The 18,182-nt window shown below is 37.4% G+C and overlaps 1 non-coding gene across 1 annotated transcript; it reads right to left on the bottom strand.

Moving 5' to 3' along the window:
• Positions 1-10,918: 10,918 nt before the first annotated feature.
• On the bottom strand, positions 10,919-11,025 carry LOC117274991 (small nucleolar RNA R71). The gene has a single exon (XR_004505150.1). It is a non-coding gene; the product is annotated as a small nucleolar RNA R71 (small nucleolar RNA).
• Positions 11,026-18,182: the final 7,157 nt, after the last annotated feature.

Raw genomic sequence — 18,182 nt, 5'->3', positions numbered from 1 at the left:
GGGAATTAGGAACCCTTGAACTATATGTTATGTGAATTACGTGTGTAACGGCGTATGTGCGAGGTGACGAGTGTATATACACCGTCAAAATAATTGTTTCCGTGCTTTGTCGTATTTCATGAATTATTTTTGTTCCATGTCTTAACTGTTACATGCTTTAATTTCTTTCTATGCCGTAACTTGTTACTTGTCATTAATTATTCTTGTATTGAAATGTTCGTTCCTTCCATGACTCCATGATTAATTGCTACTTTCCTTAATTGTCTTACTTGTACATTTTAACTGCCACATGCTTATTCCTTGGATTAGTAAGTAGTTCCTTTATTGCTTTGCTTTCATATTCTTTAATCGTAGAGATTCTTGTAAATTGAGTTGTTGGATTGATTACATTTATTGAATTTGTTTATGGATCTAGTTGCACGCCGCAACGGTTGTGATGTGGTAGAATAACGGAGGATTTGATATTGATATGGTTGGATCGGGTTGCGCGCCGCAACGGATTGTATATGTGATTCTTGATATTGATAAATAATATTAAGGTAAAATAAGGGAAGATTATGATATTGATTATGATGATATAGTGGGATCGGGTTGCGTGCAACAACAGACTTTATATGTGATTTTGATATTGATGTGGGGAAATAAGAGAGGATTGTGTGTGTACGATGGGATCGGGTTGCGCGCCGCAACGAATAGTATGTGTTGTATTCATTGTAGTTATTGTTTTGACTTCCAGTGTTGTTACATGAAATTATGTGATCGGTTATTCCGGATTCTCTGTTATAAGAATTGAGTTCTTTTTCATAAGTTAACTGCTTTACCTTTCCTGTTTTCCTTTTCTATTAGTATTATTATACTGCGTATAGGTTATTGTAAGTGACGCGCTTTAGCCTCATCACTACTTCGTCGAGGTTAGGCTTCGCACTTACAGAGTACATGGGGTCGGTTGTACTCATACTACACTCTGCACTTCTTGTGCATATTTTGGAGTCGGTCCTAGTAGCGGTCAGTAGATTGCTCGGATTCGGTGCTGACAGAGACTTGAGGTACAGTTGCACATCGTTCGCAGCCATGAAGTCCCCTTCTACATTACTTTAGCTGTTTATTTCATTTCAGACAGTTATGCCTTCATTCAGACTATTATTTGTAGTATTCTAGATGCTCGTGTATTCTTGATACCAGTTCTAGGATTTGTACTTGGATATTGCATGTTATTAGATTTATCTACTTTATTTCAGTTTATTTGGCTTATTGGCTTTTAATTGTTTTGAATTATTAAAAATGGTTAATAACTATATCTAACGTTGGCTTGCCTAGAAAGTGAAATGTTAGGCGCCATCATGGCCCCGAGAGTGGGAATTCTGGGTCGTGCCATCAGCTTACTTGAAGTTTGGTACCCATTGCTTCATAATCAAAGGTCTATTTTTATATGTATAAGGGTCACTTTACAGAATCTTTAGCTTATCTTGTTCACTATCAAACCTAAAAGTGAAGTAGCCTTCATCGTGTAGATAAACCTAAGGGGTGGTGAGAAATTTCCAAATCCCATATACAAACTTAAGCATGTCATTAAACATAGAGGTACCCCTAATTACATAACCAATTAAGGCCGACCTCCACTTTTGATTTTGCAGTTCTATGGCATTAGCACACAACTTGACAACTTTAATTCCATCTTTCAATGTACGGGGATAGTAATCAAGTTTATGCCCCTAGATTTAAGAGCGATTACCTTTTACTATCTCAACCACGGTTGGCTTGACCGCACTGGAGTTAGTAGAGAATGTTAATTTCCTCGCTGCAGTAATAGCTCCTATTGTTGATCTTCCGTCTCCACCTGAATTATCTACGGAATATCCAGCTGTTGTCGATACTGAGCTTGTAAAATCGTTGGAGCACTACCCATAACCGTCATTCATTTCCCTAATTGAATTGGGCTAAAGCTTGTGGGACGCCCGTCTCTGGTGTAACTAACCTAGTAGGATCGCCCTTAGTAGAGGAAGGATTGGTGTCTACCACCGGTGCCGGAATCTGCTTCTTCTTCTGGAGTGCCATGAATGGTGCATATTAGATAACTGATGGTAGGCTATAATCTCATATTTTAGTCTCTTATTGCACTTCAATTTACTACACTTTATTCGTTTTGAGCTATAATTGATAGTGTTTTGCACTTATTGTGTGTTTTATTCCTTGTAGGAGTGATTTCGAGCTATGTAGATGTTGTGGAATGAATTTGAGTGATTTGGAGCTTTGAAATCTTAGTAAAAGCCTAAGGGATTGAGTCGAGATAGTGTTCGGGTGTCGAGGACCACATTTGGATATCAAAAAGCAAGGAAAATTTCGTACTCTAAGAAAAGCCCACTGTTGCGGCGCGTGGGATGTCACGGCTGCCCATTTTCCTGTTGTCTGTCAGAAATAAACTCTCTGGATTTTCCCACTAATGCCTCGCATGGCGCGTCGCCCCATGTGCGCGCCTGTGCAATTTTTATAGAGTAATTTTCCTATTTCGGATAGGAAAATGTGATTTTATTTGGGACTGACCCTACTTGGTATAAATACATAGAAAACGGTATTTTTCGGACATTCGACACTTATTAGACCTAAGGAGGCTAAGGAGGAGGTGGAGAATCAAAAGCACAAGGATTTCATCATTCCTTCCTCACTCAAGACCCGAGTTTGGATCGAATTTATGATTTTCTATACTTTAATTTTATTTGTGATGAATTGCTCCATATCTATGTAGTTCTTTTTAGGGTTTGATGGATTTGGTGTATTGATATGTACCGACCCAACCGGTCGTTTCAAGCATTTGCACTTCGCTCGAAGGTTTGGGGGCATGAGTATCTCCGTATGATGTATTATGACTTGTGTGAATCGTCGGTTGTGGTTTTCAGGTTATTCGGAATCGATTTGGAAAAATGAATTTCATCGTTGAAGCTTTAAGTTGGAAGAGTTGACCAAGTTTGACTTTTGTGGATTTGACCCCGGAACAGAGTTTTGATGGTTCCGTTAGGTCTGGATGGTGATTTTGTACTTGGGTGTATGCCCGAATTTGCATTTGGATATTTCTAGAAGGATTCAGCGCTAAACGGCAAAAGTTGGAAATTTGAATGTTTGAAAAGTTTATAAGTTTGACCGAGAGTTGACATTTTGATGATATCGGGTTCGAATTGTGGTTTCGGGAATTTGAATAGCTTCGTTATATCATTTGGGACTAGTGTGCAAAATTTAGGTTCATTCCGGGTTGATTTGATATGTTTCGACGCGAGTTTTGGAAGTTGGAAGTTCAAAGTTCATTCTAGTTCGAATTGAGGAGTGATTCGTCATTTCGTTGTTGTTATGTGTGATTTGAGGCCTCTAGTAGGTCCGCATTATGTTATGGGACTTGTTGGTATATTCGGACGGGTCCCGAGGGGCTCGGGTGAGTTTCGGACGAGGTTCGGACCATTTCGTCGCATGTTGCATTTGGCTAAGGTTGTTGGTTCTAGTGTGGCCACATCTGCGGAAAATTGGTTGTAGAAGCGGCGTCGCAGATGCGGGGCCTTCTTCACAGAAGCGAGGTGAGACCTGGGCAAGGAATATCGTAGAAGCGGGAACTGGGGCGCATCTGCGGCCCCACAGAAGCGATGGTCTTGGGCGCAGGAGCGAGCTTGAGCGTAGAAGTGCGTTTGGCTTCACACCTGTGGTTACGCAGAAGTGGATGGAGATCCGCAAGTGCGAGGGGTCAGCTGGCTAGTGGAGTCCGCAGAAGCAGCTCATGTGTCAGCAAAAGCGGAAATGGCTAGGCAGAAGCCTTTAAATCGAGAGTTTGGTCGTTTTGTTCATATTTTGAGATATGGGACTCGGATTGACGCGATTTTGGAGGCGATTTTCATCACAAGGATTGGGGTAAGTGTTCTACACTCGATTTTGATTATATTTTGTGATTTTATCTTCATTTTTGTTAATTGGATTATGAGTTTTAAAGAGAAAAATTGGGGATTTTAGCCTAAAGCTTCATAGAGTGAGTTTTTGAGTTTTGAATGTCGATTCGGAGTCAGATTTGAGTGAAACAAGTATGGTTGGACTCGTAATTGAATGGGTTGTCGGATTGTATAAGTTTCATCAAGTTTCGAGGTACTGGCCCAGGTTGGGCTTTTGATTAAAGATTCGATCTTTATCGACTAAGTTTGTTTCCTTTAGCGTTAATTGATATATTTGAGTTTTTTGTGGCTAGTTTCGAGCCATTCAGAGGTTGGTACGTGCGAGATGGCATTTTGGAGCATCGCTTTGCTTGCTCGGTATTGGAATTGGCATGTTCGAGATAAATAACACTTCTAAATTTGGTGTTGAGGGTATGAAACCATGCATTACGTGTTATGTGTTTGGTGTTGAGTTGACGCACATGCTAGGTGACGGGCGTGTGGGTGTGCACCGTGTGAATTGTGACTCTGTTATTTCTGTGGTATTGTGTAGTTACCTGATCTTATCTGTAACAATGAAATCTCTACACACTAGAGCTATTGAGCTGTGATCCATATTAGAAACCATGTCTAGGCTACATGCTTATTCTGTTGGGGCCTACTGAGGTCATTTCTGCTGTTGAGTTATTTGCTTACATTGTAATTTCATGCTCAGTCATGTTCATTCATGTGCATATCATATCTTAGTCTTTGTCACCATTTATTGATATATCACATCATCATTTTTGGGCTGATTTTTCATGACATTGTGAGCCCGAGAGACTGGAGAGATTGATGACTGAGTGAGGCCGAGGGCCTGATAGTGAGGATATTTATAGGATTGGACTGCACGTCGCGGGATGTTTTTATTGATTTATGCATGATTGGCTTGTTATAGCGCTTGGGCTGAAGGAGCCCCGCCGGAGTCTGTACACACCCCCAGTGAGCGCAAGTACCTACTGAGTGCGAGTGCCGAGTGATTGGGAAGATTGAGTGACTGTGAGGTTTGAGTGGCTGTGAGGACTGAGTGGCTGTGAGGACTGAGTGACTGTGAGGACTGAGTGACTGGGAGTACTGAGTAAAATGATACTCTGAGAGTATGCATATGGTTTTATCACTGAGTTGCATCGCATTGGCATGCACACTTGACATACAGGCATAAAGATGCATTTTCCTCATGATGTACGGTATCACGTCATTCATGACTTCTCATACATATTGTGTGGATGTTTGGTTTGGAGCCTCGAGGGCTCGGGTGAGTTTCATATGTATTTCGGAGAGGTTGATAGAGTTTGGTAGTTGCTGGTGTGACCTGGTGTGTAGGTCTCACAAATGCAAGATCAAAGGTCGCATTTGTGACAAATGGCCAAGTCTGTGATGATCACATTTGCGAACATTTTGTTTGCAATTGCGAAGACGGCCTAGGAACAGCAGGGATCACATTTGCGATCATTTGATGCTTTTGCGACCTGTCTATGTTCGCATTTGCGAACACATCATCGCAAATGCGATGACAGCAGATATGTGGGGAGTTCGCATTTGCGATAACTTCTTCATATTTGCGGGGTTCACATTTGCGAACCCCAAGTCGCATTTGCGACATCTACGCCTAGACAAATAGCTGAGGGACGGGAGTTTTAGCCTCATTTTCATATTTTGGAACCCTAGGCTAGATAGGAGGCAATTTTGAAGAGGGAATTTCATCTACAAACTTTGGTGAATGATTTTAATCCATTTCTATTCATATTCCGTCAACTTATCTTAGATTGTAACATCAAAATCATGTGAATCAAAGTGAAAATTTATAAAACTTCGTGTCAAGTTTTTAAAAAATAAGAAATTGAATTTTGAGAGTCGATTTGGACTCGAATTTTGAAACTAATCACATATATGAACTCGTGGGGTCATGGGTTGTTAGAATCTACCATTGGACCCGGGTTTTGACCGGGCGACCCCAGATTGACTTTTGTTAACTTTTTGAAAAAAGTGTAAAGATCTTAACTTTATCTATTGTAATTGAATTTCCTAGCATTTTTTGATAATATTGAGTCTATTTTGGTTAGATTTGATTGGTTTGGTGGCGAATTTTAGAGAAAAGGCCCCGGTTGAGCTTTGATTTGGTTGCGGAGCGAGGTAAGTATTAGGTCTAACCTTGATTTGAGGGAATTAGGAACCCTTGAACTATATGTTATGTGAATTACATGTGTAACGGTGTATATGCGAGGTGACGAGTGTATATACACCGTCAAAATAATTGTTTCCATGCTTTGTCGTATTTCATGAATTATTTTTGTTTCATGTCTTAACTGTTACATGCTTTAATTGCTTTCTATGCCGTAACTTGTTACTTGTCATTAATTATTCTTGTATTGAAATGTTCGTTCCTTCCATGACTCCATGATTAATTTCTACTTGCCTTAATTGTCATACTTGTAAATTTTAACTGTCACATACTTATTCCTTGGATTAGTACGTGGTTCCTTTATTGCTTTGCTTTCATATTCCTTAATCGTAGAGATTCTTATGAATTGAGTTGTTGTATTGATTACATTTATTGAATTTGTTTATGAATCGTGTTGCACGCCGCAACGGTTGTGATGTGGTAGAACAAGGGAGGATTTGATATTTATATGTGGGATCGGGTTGCGCCGCAACAGATTGTATATGTGACTCTTGATATTGATAAATGATATTAAGGTGAAATAAGGGAGGATTATGATATTGATTATGATGATATGGTGGGATCGCGTTGCGTGCAACAACGAATTTTATATGTGATTTTGATATTGATGTGGGGAAATAAGGGAGGATTGTGTGTGTACGATGGGATCGGATTGCGCGCCGTAACGGATTGTGTGTGTGTTGTATTCATTGTAGTTATTGTTTTGACTTCCAGTGTTGTTACATGAAATTATGAGATCGGTTATTCCGGATTCTCTAGTTATAAGAATTGAGTTCTTTTTCATAAGTTAACTGCTTTACCTTTCCTGTTTTCCTTTCCTATTAGTATTATTATACTGCGTACAGGTTATTGTAAGTGACGCGCTTTAGCCTCGTCACTACTTCGTCGAGGTTAGGCTTGGCACTTATAGAGTACATGGGGTTGGTTGTACTCATACTACACTCTGCACTTCTTTTGCAGATTTTGGAGTCGACCCTAGCGGCGGTCAGTAGATTGCTCGGATTCGGTGCTGACGGAGACTTGAGGTACAATTGGGCGCAGGAGCGAGCTTGAGCGCAGAAGCGTGTTTGGCTTCGCACCTGCGGTTGCGCAGAAGTGGAAGGAGATTCGTAGGTACGAGGGGTCAGCTGGCTAGTGGAGTCCGTAGAAGCGGAGCTTGTGTCGCAAAAGCGGCTCATTTGTTAGCAAAAGCGAAAATGGCTGGGCAGAAGCCTTTAAATCGAGAGTTTGGTTGTTTTGTTCATATTTTGAGATGTGGGACTCGGATTGACACGATTTTGGAGGTAAATCTCATCACAAGGATTGGGATAAGTGTTCTACACTCGATTTTGATTATATTTCGTGATTCTAACTTCATTTTTGGTAATTGGATTATGAGTTTTAAAGAAATAAATTGGGAATTTTAGACTAAAGCTTTATAGAGTGAGTTTTTGAGTTTTGAATGTCGATTCGGAGTCGGATTTGAGTAAAACAAGTATGGTTGGACTCGTAATTGAATGGGTTGTCGTATTGTATAAGTTTTGTCGAGTTTCGAGGTGTGGGACCAGGTTGGGATTTTGGGTTGATTTTGGGCTTTTGATTAAAGATTCGATTTTCATCGACTGGGTTTGTTTCCTTTTATGTTAATTGATATATTTGAGTTTCTTGTGGCTAGTTTCGAGCCGTTCAGAGGTCGATACGTGCGATATGGCATTTTGGAGCATCGCTTTGCTTGCTCAGTATTGGAATTGGCTGGTTCGAGGTAAGTAAAACTTCTAAACTTGGTATCGAGGGTATGAAACCCTGCATTACGTGTTATGTGTTTGGTGTTGAGGTGACACACATGCTAGGTGACGGGCGTGTGGGTGTGCACCGTGTGAATTGTGACTTTGTTATTTCTGTGGTATTGTGTAGTTACCTGATCTTATCTGTAACAATGAAATCTCTACGCACTAGAGCTATTGAGTTGTGATCCATGTTAGAAACCATGTCTAGGCTACATGCTTATTCTGTTGGGGCCCACTGAGGTCATTTCTGCTGTTGAGTTATTTGCTTACATTGCAATTTCATACTCAGTCATATTCATTCATGTGCATATCATAACTCAGTCTTTGTCACCATTTATTGATATATCACATCATTATTTTTGGGCTGATTTTTCATGACATTGTGAGCCCGAGAGATTGGAGAGATTGATGACTGAGTGAGGCCGAGGGCCTGATGGTAAGGATATTTATGGGATTGGATTGCACGTCGCAGCATGTTTTATTGATTTATGCATGATTGGCTTGTTATAGCGCTTGGGCTGAAAGAACCCCTCCGGAGTCTGTACACACCCCCATTGAGCGCAGGTACCTACTGAGTGCGAGTGCCGAGTGATTGGGAAGATTGAGTGACTGTGAGGACTGAGTGACTGTCAAGATTGAGTGAATTAATACTCTGAAAGTATGCATATGGTTTTATCACTGAGTTGCATTTCATTGACATGCACACTTGACATACAGGCATAGAGATGCATTTTCCTCATGATGTACGGTATCACGTCATTCATGACTTCTCATACATACTGACATGTAGGCATAGATATATAATTTTCTCATGCCATTTGAAGATGAAACATTTACTTGTTGAAAGTATTTGGGAAAAATCACACTTTTCAAACTTACTCATGAATTTAGTGATTTCGGTAAAGGAATTGGGTTTTCACTGATATATTTGAAAAGCTGACCTATTTTTCTGGAAATATGAACGAGCTGAGCATTTTATCTCTGAGCTACTTCTTTTATTACTTCCATTATGTTGTTATGAACTGTTGTTGGCTATTGGTGTTGGACCCCGACCTGTGTTCCAGCTCGTCACTACTTTCAACCTAAGGTTAGGTTTGTTACTTATTGAGTACATGGGGTCGGTTGTACTCATACTATATTTCTGCACCTTGCGTGCAGATGTTGGATGTTGATGTTGCTGTGGTCGAAGGGAGCTGGATTTGAAGATGTACCTGCGTTCCGGTTGTAGCTGCCTCTTGTTCATGGTAGCCTTAGATTTATAAAAATTTATTTATGTACATTTCGAATAGATGATGTATTTATTTCCTACCAGCTTTGTAAATTCTAAATCTTATATGCTCATAATTTGTACTACCAGTCCTTGGAGAATGTATAAGATTCAAATATTTTCTTTCACTTAATTGTCTTATTAAATTTCATTGGAATTGGATAGTTATTAATTGGCTTACCTAGCAGATTGGCTTAGGTGCCATCACGACTAGTTGGATTTTGGGTCGTGGCATGATATTTGTTTGTGTATTATAACTCTAGTTTTATGTATTGAAGCGTTTTTTGGATGATTTGATTGTTGCATCTATATTCACTTGTTTATGTAATCGAGAGAGGCATAACTTGTGATATCTTTGCATTATATTGTTGGTTGAGTTCATTAATTCTTCTTAGTAATCGAAAGAGGCTAGTTGAATCATTGACTAAACCTAGTTAAGAGGATAATCAAGAGAGGTCCTCCTAAACACCAATTCACTACGCATTCTTGCATATCTTCACGTGCTTAAATTGGTTCATCTTGTGAGGTTAAAACTTAATCGAGAGAGAAGTTTTTGCTGAACGTTTGAACTAATATTTGAGTGAATTCAAGATACTCACTTGAACATTAGAAGTGAATTATCTAGAGTTAGATCCCAAACAATTATCTTGCACCTATCCTATCAAAACCCTATCTTCTCCCATTGATATCTTTCTTTGCTTATTCCTTATTTTGATTGTCATTAGTCAATAGCTTTAGATTTTTAGTTAATTTTAGTTATTAATCATATAAATCTCGATTGTTGATTCTCCTGGATAGCGATCAAGCTAGAAACTACGAAAATACTGTTTTACTCCAATCCATGTGGATACGATATTATACTATACTATCTTTGACTAGTGAGCATATTTAAATGTGTGTTTCGAGCTCGTCAAATTTTGGCATCGTTGTTGGAGATTGGCAATCAATAGTGTTTGAAAGAGTTTGTAGTGATAATTCAGGAATTTTTCTTTTTATTTTATTTTATTTTCCCCCTTTTATGTTTGGTGTTCTCTGACTGTGTTCAGGTTACATATTTAGAGTGCTGCATGACTAGAACTTCTACGAAGGAAGTGCTACCATACGAACCCGAGATAGAAACACAACTGCGACAGCTGAGGAAGAAAAGAAATCTCACTGAGACATCATAAAAGGTTGGGTAGTCCTCAACTAAAGAACTTATGGCTGGAATCGGTGATGATAATGTAGATTTGGCTGCGAGAGAGGTAGCCCAACGAAGAGAACAAGCTGTACGGGATGCTGAGGAAGCAGCTATCAGAGATGCACATATTATCTTTGAAGAAGAGAGGGGTCGTAGAATTGCTCAAAATCAACCTTTGGGTGCAGACCAGTTCGAAAATATATCTCCCATGCATGGGAGACCATTTGGCGATTATGCTATACCGGTCTACAATCAAGGTTTATCAAGTGTTAGACCACCTCCAATTGCAACAAACAATTTCGAGTTAAAGCAAGGGTTGCTTCAAACCCTTCAGAATTGTTGTGTCTTCAGAGGGAAGCCAAACGAAGATCCAAACGCACATCTAATAGACTTCGAGGATATTATGAACACCTTTCAATACAATAGTGTGTCACAAGATGTGGTGTATTTAAGGGCATTCCACTTTTCTTTCAAAGATGATGTAAAGCAGTGCTTCGAAGCTTACCCGCATGTTCGATTAGAACATGGGAGGAGATGACCAGAAAATTTCTTGATAAATATTTCTCCTCAGCTAAAACAGGCAAGTTTAGAAGAGAAATCCATAACTTCTACCATAAAGAGAATGAAAATGTTTTTGAAGCATGAGAGAGGTTTAAGGAGATTGTTCGAAAGTGTCAACACAATGGAATTGAACTCTGGATGCAACTCCAGGACTTTTGGGATGGATTGACACTGGCCTTACGTAGAACATTGAGAAATGTAGCTGGAGGTCCGTTGATGAAGAAGACTACGGAGGAGATAGTCACAATTCTTAATGAGTTGTCTGAAGATGCAAATCAGTGGCCTTCTGAGAGTGCTGAAAGAAGAAGATCGATAGGTGTTCACCAGGTTGATGCTAACACATCTGTGCAAGTACAATTTGATACTATGGCCAAAGAAATACGAAAGCTGACCTTAGCCTTGTTACAAAATGAGCCTCACGCAGCTTGTGATATATGTGGAAGAGGACATCTTACTCATGAGTGTCAAGCCTCAACTGAGAAAGTGAATGTTGTGGGAAATTATAATGCAATGGGTCAAAGGCACCCCGGTTTTTCGTGGAGTTCACTTGTGGGTACTGTGAATGCATGGCAATAAAACAACCCCAGACCTCAAGGACAAGGAGCTCCTGGAATCAGCAGAGGCAGCAAATTTAGCCCCAACAGCCCATTCAGCCTGGCATAGAAGATCTCATGAAGGCTTTCACTCAAAAAACTCATTAGAGGCTTGAAACTCATAGCGTAGCTATACGGGAACATGGAGCAGCTATCAAAGAAATAGGTATTGGTTTTCGAAACTTGGAAAGACAGGTTGGGCAGCTAGCCACTCTATTGTCTGAAAGGATTCCAGGAACTCTCCACGCTGATACTGAGAGAAATCCCAAAGAAATAGTAAAAGTTGTGACCTTGAGAAGCGGGCAAGTGTTGAAAGATACCACTCCAATCCAAAAAGAGGTGGTACTTGAAAAGAAAAATGGGGAGCAGCTGAAGAATGATATTGATAAGAAGAAGAAAGGCAAAAAGGTAGCTGACAAAAAAAAGAAGGAGAAAACTTCGAGAAGGGATAAATCTAATGAGAGCGAGCATATGCCTGCTCTACCTTTTCCTCAAAATCTATATAGAAAGAAGTTGGACAAGCAATTTGAGAGATTTTTAGATATGCTGAAATAGGTTAATGTAAGTTTTCCATGCTCTCCCAAATGCTAGCCTATGCCAAATTCTTGAAGGAGATCCTGACAAAGAAGAGGGAGATAGAAGAGACATTAGTGGTGAAGCTCACAGAGCATTGTAGTGCTATATTGCTAAACAAACTCCCACAAAAGTGTGGAGATCTAGGGAGTTTTACTATACCTTGCTCTTTAGGCTCTATTAATTTTGATAAATCTTTATGTGATTCTGGTGCCTCAATTAACTTAATGCCTCTATCTATTTACAGAAAATTGGAGAAGAAGATTGGAAAGATAAGGTCAGTGCCAATATCTTTGCAGCTGGCAGACCAAACGACTCTGATACCCGAGGGGATAGTGGAAGATGTCTTAGTTCGGGTAGATAAGTTTGTATTTCCTGTAGATTTTATAGTAGTGAATATGGAGGAGAACAAGGAGGTCCCTGATAGAAGCAAATATCATGCATAAAATAAGTAATTTTAATACATATATATATATATATATATATATATATATATATATATATATATATATATATATATATATATATATATATATATATTTGTAGGAATACCAAATAATCAACAAGTTGACAATTAAGGAGACATGTGGGCGAAAGAGATTCAGTTTCTGCATTTTACAAAACAAGAACCAAGACAAATAAAAAAATATATATATAAAAAATAATAATAAAATAGAAGAGAAAGCTGAAAACCAAAAGAAAAGAAGCCATTGTACATGTATTCTATTATCATGTATATAAAAAAGCAAGTGGACATTTTCTAATGAGCTCTTTGATTGGCAAAGTTACAATGGATTTCACGAGCACACAATTTTAAATAATTGGAGTGGAAACTTGCCAAATTGGACATAGAAGTTTCGTAACAAATTTTAAACAATGGTCAAGTTGCCAACTTGATAAAATATGAGGTGAGAAGCTTCAATGTACATGACCTGCCGAAACATCTATAAATAGCGCCACATTTAGCATCACCTCCCGAACAAAACAATCTCTGTGGGAGCTTGGCATAAAACATTCTTTGAGAGCTTCTTCTTTTCCTTTCTTCTTTTAGCCATTACTCTGGCTTCATTTCTAGTTCCGAATAAATTATAATGTTGAAAATTACTCTAGTTCCTGTTTTTAATTAAATGGGGGGAATTATTCTCTTGAATATTTCTTTCTATTTTCTTATTTAATGGGCAAGAATATTTCTGTTGTCAGTACTAACTCCATTATGGAGTAACTTTTGTTGTGTTGGGAGAATGACGGATCTTAATATTTTTATATAATAGCAGATATTATTCCTCAATTTCACATGCTTGAGCTAAAGCTTTTCATTTAAATTTTACTTGCTTTATAGTTAGGTGTTATTTAATTTGTTAACATCTATCTATTTCTTACTACATATTAACTTCTTACTAATTCTGTAATCGAAAGAGACGGAAGAAGTAATATAGTTAATTTTGGTATTGATAGATATTAACTTTTAGTGACATCTAGCTCTTATATGTTAAAATTGATTGTACACTTATTTGTAATCGAAAGAGACGAGTATTGTAGTAATCAGTTATAACAAGTGGGTTAACTGAAAGGGATTTACTAAAAAAAGAGCATGTTTTAGTTCAAGTATATATTTTTGGATCTTTAATATTACCATTTTAACTATTAATTTGTATAACCGAGAGGAGTACAATTAATTATTCAACTATAGTAATAATATATAAATGTAATCGTGAGAGGCATTTATATATTTATGAGAAATAGAAATTGAAGATAAATATATCTACTATATAATAAAAATATAAAGTGAAGTCAGAATCCCAACACCTTTTTATTATATTTATAAAAAATCAAATATTTTTATTGCACCATTCATGCATTTTAAGTTAGTTAATTCACAACTCAACTCTTTCTAATTTTCTTAAATAGTAATTAAAACAAGAAAGGTCAGTAGAATAGATTAATCAATCTCTGTGGGTTCGACATCTTTCTATACTATTATTTGACAGAGTACGAGCAAGAATTTTACATACACTAGAAACTCGCCAGTCCCCCTTATCTTAGGAAGACTATTCTTAGCAACAGGTAGAGCAATATTAGATATACACGAGAGAAATCTCATGCTTAGACTGGGTGAGGAGACTGTAACTTTCGAGATGAATGTAGAAACAGGGGTGAAAAAGGAGAAGCCAGCTGCAAGTGTTGAGTGAAAAGTGAAGGGCTCAAAAGAGAAGGATGCGGCGAGTGAGAAAGATAAGTGTGGGGTACACCCCAAAAAGGCGAAGAAGAAGTTGTCTACATGAATGTGCACATTAGTTCGAAGGCGAGGAATGGATCTCGACTTTGACTCAGATCCTGACTAGATATTCAGGGAAGTTTTCTTTATCTTATGCTTTTTAATTGTGTGTCATGGGAACATGCCACAACTTAAAGTGTGGGATGGGGGATAATTGTATGTTATATGTATATGTGTTAGTTTTGTTAGTTGTAGCAGTTGAAAAATTGAAAAACCCATAAAAATTGAAAAAAAATCAATTTTTCCCGACGATGGATATCATTCGACGGGTTTCTTGAGGGATTAAAGTCGAAAGAAAAAAGAAAAAAAGATTTTCTTTTGTAGGTATTGTAACAATTCCCCCTTGGTTTGTCTTTGTGTCGCGGTTCTTTTCCAAGGGTTTTATTTAAACCGGGTGTAGTTAGTTTTTATTTTTGTTAGTAGTAGGAAATATTGTGCTATGATTTGAATTGAAGGTAATATCTCTTAACTTTATTATACCTTGAGAATAGTGAATGCTTTAGTTGTGACGCTTAGGCTTAATTTTTGACTCTTGTATAAGTACCTTAAACTGTATGATCTTAACTTTGCTTAACTGCTTTGACTAAAGTATCTTGATAATCCAATCTTGAGTGAGTTATGTGCCATATGTGTGCGAGGTTTTGTGTCATTCTATGCATTGCATTTGATGTCTAGAACTTGCCCTGTGTGTTTGCAAAGCGAAATAGTAGTTTTGTTCAGTCTTGGAAGTGATATAGGCATTTCTTCGTTGAGCCCGTTATAAGCTTTTACCAACCTAATTGTTATGTATCGTAGTTAACCCCTTTGAGTCTGTAATTCTTTTTTTTTTTTGGCAACCACAATACAAGACTTACCCATTTGTTTGAATTGACCATCTATTTAAACCTTTTACCTCTCGTGAGCACTTGAATTTGTTATGAAATTGGTAAAAGTTTAAGTGTGGGGTGATTGGTCTGGCTTTTGAGTGAAATTATTGAAATAAGGAGAAAGGTGCACTGTATTGAAAAAGTAAAGAGCCACTTGAATTGAAAAAGAAAGAAAAGAAAAAAATAGTTGTATTGTTGTGAAAGAATATTCCTTGATAGTGGTAATTCTTGATGTAATTGTGGTTAAAGAAGTTGGGAATTAATGTATATTGATGTGAAAGTGTAGTTATGGTTTGACATAAGTGTGGGGTTTTGAACGGTTAAATGTATATGTATTAAAGTGCTTAGGGAGGTGTAGTCACTCTTACATCTAAATGTATCCTACCCGTCCCGCAGCCTACATTATAACCAATTAAAGCCCTACTTGATCCTTGACTGAATGAGCTCAATTAGTAGAGTAGTACATTACGGTCAAGCCTATGGTACGTCTTTTGTGGCATATGAATGTTGTTTCTGAGAGTGAGCGAATTCTTTCTATCTTGAGTTCCTAATCGTTCTTAAATTTTATTGTGTGTGGAACTACTCTCTATTGTTGTGTGAGGACACTTAATTCATGAAGGACTAGTAATATCATTATTCTCTGTGTTAGAGTAAATGAGCGGATTATAAATAATGCGTGGTGCTTTTGAGTCAAATCTTGAGGCGAGGATGTTACATTAGAGTGCTTACTCTATTTTAAATATTTTTGGTGTGATGAGTAAGGAGAGTTGTTTAAAAAGGTCATTTCTATATGAAGTGTAGTTTGATTGCCTGAGGACGAGCAATGGTTTAAGTGTGGTATGTTGATGGTAGGCTATAATCTCGTATTTTAGTCGCTTATTGCACTTCAATTTACTGCACTTTATTCGTTTTGAGCTTTAATTGATATTGTTTTGTACTTATTGTGTGTTTTATGCCTTGTAGGAGTAATTCCGAGCTATGTAGATGTTATGGAATGAATTTGAGTAATTTGGAGCTTTAAAATCTGAGTAAAAGCCCAAGGGATTAAGCGGGGATCGTGTTCGGGGGTCGAGGACCACATCTAGATATCAAAAAGCAAGGAAAATTCTGTACTCTGAGAAAAGCCCATTGTCGCGGCGCATGAGGCAGCGCGTGGGGCGCCGCGACTGCCCATTTTCCTAGTGTCTGTCAGAAATCAACTCTCTAGATTTTCCCACTAATGGCCCGCATGGCACGTCGCCCCATGCGACGTGCCTGTGCAAGTTTTACAGAGTAATTTTCCTATTTCAGCTAGAAAAATATGATTTCGTTTGGGACTGACCTTACTTGGTATAAATACATGAAAAAATAGTATTTTTCGGACTTTCGACACATATTAAACCTAAGGACGCTAAGGAGGAGGTGGAGAAGCAAAAGCACAAAGATTTCATCATTCCTTCCTCAATCAAGACCCGAGTTTGGATCGAATTTATGTTTTCTTATACTTTGATTTTATTTGAGATGAATTGCTCCATATCTATGGAGTAGTTCTCTTTAGGGTTTGATAGATTTGGTGTATTGATATTTGTTTGTGGATTATAACTCTAGTTTTATGTATTGAAGCGTTTTTGGATGATTTAATTGTTGCATCTATATTCACTTGTTCATGTAATCGAGAGAGGAATAACTTGTGATATCTTTGCATTATATTGTTGGTTGAGTTCATTAGTTCTTTTTAGTAATCGAAAGAGGCTAGTTGAATCATTAATTAAACTTAGTTAGGAGGATAATCGAGAAAGGTCCTCCTAAAGACCAATCCACTACACATTCTTGCATATCTTCACGTGCTTAAATTGATTCATCTTGTGAGGTTAAAACTTAATCGAGAGAGGAGTTTTTGTTGAACGTTTGAACTAATAATTGAGTGAATTCGAGAGACTCACTTGAACATTAGAAGTGAATTATCTAGAGTTAGATCCCGAATAATTATCTTGCACCTATCATATCAAAACCCTATCTTCTCCCATTGATATCTTTCTTTGCTTATTCCTTGTTTCGATTGTCATTAGTCAATAGCTTTAGATTTTTAGTTAATTTTAGTTATTAATCATATAAATCTCGATTGTTGATTCTCCTGGATAACGATCAAGGTAGAAACTACGAAAATACTATTTAACTCCAATCCATGTGGATACGATATTATACTATACTATCTTTGACTAGCGAGTATAATTTAAGTGTGTGTTTCGAGCTCGTCACTAACCTTCGCTTAACATGCGCCTTTAGAGCTTCACCCGGCTATAGCATGTTATTTATTTCACCAAGGGCTTTCTCATTCTCTATCCTTACCCAACCTTCCTGAAAAAGTTTGAAATTAGATTTAAAAACAAAGAAAAATGTTACTTAAACTAAGAGTAATAATCAATTTTCAAGCACTGCATAAAATGTCCAAATTTGTTGTCCTATTAAATAAATTTTGAAGTTAAGAAAACCTGTTAACTTAGAAGTCTAGCAATTTTCCAATTTCAATAATGAATTTGGTATTTACTGAAAATATTTTAGCCTGATTATTTTTTTTGTCTATATTATTAAGCTTAACAAGTTTAATTGCTCACTGACAACCAAATTGATTTAAAGAAAAATAAAAATACCATACTTTGTCTTCAAGTCATCTGCTGAATCGCTTGAGTTGGAGAGTGTTTCTTAATTATGCAATTTGTTTATTTCTGTTCAATAATTTTGAAACTTGGACTCCAATTATTGTTTCAACAATAGAGCGTAATTAAGGTAAATCTAAAACTTAAAATTAGTTACTTTTTCCCAAAATTAGCATTTTCTTGTTTGGAAATTTTACCTGGTTCATTTACTTTTTATGTTTAATCAGTTTCGTCATCAAAAAGCTCAAAGAAATAAATAATGGAATTTAAAACTACAACTAATTACTATTGTTACAAATAATTTTGATTAGCTTACTTTATCATAAACATTTTGAAATATAT

Source organism: Nicotiana tomentosiformis, chromosome 4, assembly GCF_000390325.3.
Source record: "Nicotiana tomentosiformis chromosome 4, ASM39032v3, whole genome shotgun sequence".
NCBI classification, from domain to species: Eukaryota; Viridiplantae; Streptophyta; class Magnoliopsida; order Solanales; family Solanaceae; genus Nicotiana; species Nicotiana tomentosiformis.
The sequence above is the reverse complement of the archived record's forward strand: the minus strand, read 5'-3'. Positions and strand labels throughout refer to the sequence as shown.